Raw genomic sequence first — 3,430 nt, 5'->3', positions numbered from 1 at the left:
AAAAAAAAAAAAAAAAAGAAGATGTATTTATTTTTATTCATTCAAAATAAATGTTGAGGCTGGGCGCGGTGGCCCACACCTGTAATCCCAGCATTTTGGGAGGCCAAGGCAGGCGGATCACCTGACGTCAGGAGTTCAAGATCAGATTGGCCAACATGGTGAAACCCCACCCCTACAAAAATACAAAAAGTAGCTGGACATGATGGCAGGTGCCTGTAATCCCAGCTACTCAGGGGAGCAAGACTCCATCTCAAAAAATAAATACATACAGGCCGGGTGCAGTGGCTCATGCCTGTAATCCCAGCACTTTGGGAGGCTGAAGCGGGTGGATCACCTGAGGTCAGGAGTTCGAGACCAGCCTGACCAATATGATGAAACCCCGTCTCTACTAAAAATACAAAAATTAGCCAGGCATGGTGGCACGCACCTGTAATCCCGTAATCCCAGCTACTCAGAAGCCTGAGAGAGGAGAATAGCTTGAATCCAGGAGGCGGAGGTTGTGGTGAGCCGAGGGGAAATAAGAGTGAAACTCCGTCTCAAAAAATAATAATAATAAATACATACATAAATATATAAATGAATAAATATTGGACTGAATTTATCATGGACAACTCATCTTTTCCCTAACCAATCCCCTGGATTGAAGGGATTGGATTGAAGATTCAGAAGATATTCCTCTCTCAGCAATGAAAAGGGAAATTCATTGCTGAGGGGTGCATCTTTGAAAAGCTTTAGTTTTAGTTTGCTATGGCTACCATGACAAAGTCCCACAAATTGAGTGTCTAAAACAACAGAAAATGTATTGTCTCACAGTTCCAGGGGCTAGAAGTCAGATCAGGGTGTTCGCAGGGCCATGTTCTCTCCGAAGACACTAGGTTATATTAGATTAGGGGCCATCCTACCGCAGTCTAACTTGGTCTTAACTTATTACATCTGCAATGACCTTATTTCCACATAAGGTCACATTCTGAAGTACTAGGGGTTAGAACTTCAACATATAAATTGGTGGGGGGTGCATAATAAGCACCATAGTCACTCTTCTCCATAGGTTAGGGATTCTAGTGGGAGACACTAGAGTTGAAATGGCTCCTTGATTGCTTTTTTTTTTGAGACGGAGTCTCGCTCTGTCGCCCAGGCTGCAGTGTGGTGCAATCTTGGCTCACTGCAACCTCCAGCTTCCGGGTTCAAGCAATTCTCCTGCCTCAGCCTCCACTAGTAGCTGGGATTATAGGCATGTGCCACCAGGCCCAGCTAATTTTTTTGTATTTTTAGTAGAGACAGGGTTTCACCATGTTGGCCAGGCTGGTCTCAAACTCCTGACCTCAAATGATCCACCCACCTCGGCCTCCCGAAGTGCTGGGATTACAGGCGTGAGCCACCGCACCAAACCGGCTCCTTGATTTCAATGCAGATACGAGGAGTCTGGGGTGCCAAGGGTCAAGCAGCAGTGTTGAGCTGCCAGAGGAGAGAGAGGAGCCGAGACTGGGAATGCAGGATTTACAGGTTATTGGAAAGGTCAGACCTGGAGGGATCTTTAGCAACCTGCAGGAATCTTTAGCAATAGGGGCCTGATCACCAGACCCCTAGCACCAAAATAGAGGGAGAGGCCAGAAGAGTCCCACTTATATAACAAGAGAGTGTGAGGTCCAACTGACAGAGACTCGTCTGCAACAGAGAGGAGACCCTCACCAATTTTCTAGATAAAAGTCAGTTTACAAACCCAGGGGCCCCTGAAGGAGGTGGGGCATGCACTCTTAAAGAGGGCCCTATAAAAACAGCACAGATTCATCCTGGCATTTTCCTCACAATCTCCCCAAAGAGACCTGTGGCCACAAGCCAGGTGTGGCAGATACTACTTGTGGTCTACGACAAAGCCATTTTTCACTTTTCTGGTTTTTGAGACAGAATCTCGCTCTGTCACTCACGCTGGAGTGCAGTGGCACACTCATAGCTCACTGCAGCCTCAACTTACTGGGCTCAAGCAGTCCTCCCACCTCAGACTCCCGAGTAGCTGGGATTACAGGCACGCACCACCATGCCCAGCTAAGTTTTTGATTTTGTGTAGAGACAAGGTCTCATTACGCTGCCCAGGCTAATCTCAAATGATTACAGCTATGGGCCACTACACCCCACCTCATTTTTCACTTTTAATAAAATAGTTTTGCCGACACAGTGGTGCGTGCTTGTAATCCCAGCTACTCAGGAGGCTGAGGCAACAGGATCACTTGAAGCCATGAGTTCATAACCAGCCAGGGGCTACAGAGCAAAATCCTGTTTTTATTTTTGCTTTTGAGAGAGGGTCTTATTTTGTCGCCCAGGTTGCAGTGGCCTGATCCTGGCTCACTGCAACCTCTAACTTCTGGGCTTAAGCAATTCTCTCGTCTCAGCCTCCCAAGTAGCTAGGACTGTAGATATGTGCCACCACACTTAGTCATTCGAAAATTTTTTTTGTAGAGACAGGATCTCATTATGTTCCCCAGGCTGGTCTCAAACTTCTGGGCTCACTCAACTCTCCCACCTCGGCCTCTTAAAGCACTGGGATTACAGGTGTGAACTATTGTGTTCGGTGCAAGACCCTGTTTTTACAAAAATAAAATAAAATAGTTTTGTTTAAACAATAGCATACCCAGAAATGATCAGTCTAAACAAAATATGGCAACACTCTTCTCTGCAAGTAAAAAATATTATATATATTTATAGATATAAATCCAATATTGCTGAAACGTACCTATGTCTTTGCAACAATATTTGATTCTATCCAAATATTATCTGATCCTTTCAAGTTCATTCCTGTTGGTGTAAGAAAAAATGAAAACAGTCAGGCACAGTGGCTCATACCTGTAATCACAGCATTTTGGGAGGCCGAGACAGGCAGATCACCTGAGGTTGGGAGTTCGAGTCAAGCCTGACCAACATGGAGAATCCCCGTCTCTACTAAAAATACAAAATTAGCCAGGCGTGGTGGCGCACACCTGTAATCCCAGCTACTTGGGAGGCTGAGGCAGGAGAATTGCTTGAACCCGGGATGGGGAGGTTGCAGTGAGCGGAGATGATGCCATTGCACTCCAGCCTCGGCAACAAGAGTGAAACTCTGTCTCAAAAGAAATAAAATAAAATACAAAACAAATATCCTGTGACCTTATATGATGGCTATTATTTCCCAGTAACCCAAAATGCTACTCAACACAATAATATAATTGCCCTTTCTAGGTTATAGTACAACACTGGACCTGAAGAAAAACTCCGATATTGTTATATTTCATTCCTTCTGTTGTTTTCTACTAATATCTTCAAAACCTTCTTCCAAAAGTGCTGAGAAGCCTCAAAGAGAGTCAGGTGTCCACCCTAGGAACTCAGTGCCAAGACACAGGTGAGGACCCCGAAGCTGTCCTCCAAGCTCTCATCAGGTGGAGGTTAGTCACCACCTGAA

Source organism: Mandrillus leucophaeus, unplaced genomic scaffold, assembly GCF_000951045.1.
Source record: "Mandrillus leucophaeus isolate KB7577 unplaced genomic scaffold, Mleu.le_1.0 Scaffold22, whole genome shotgun sequence".
Classification (NCBI taxonomy): domain Eukaryota; kingdom Metazoa; phylum Chordata; class Mammalia; order Primates; family Cercopithecidae; genus Mandrillus; species Mandrillus leucophaeus.
This window is presented reverse-complemented; position numbering follows the sequence as displayed.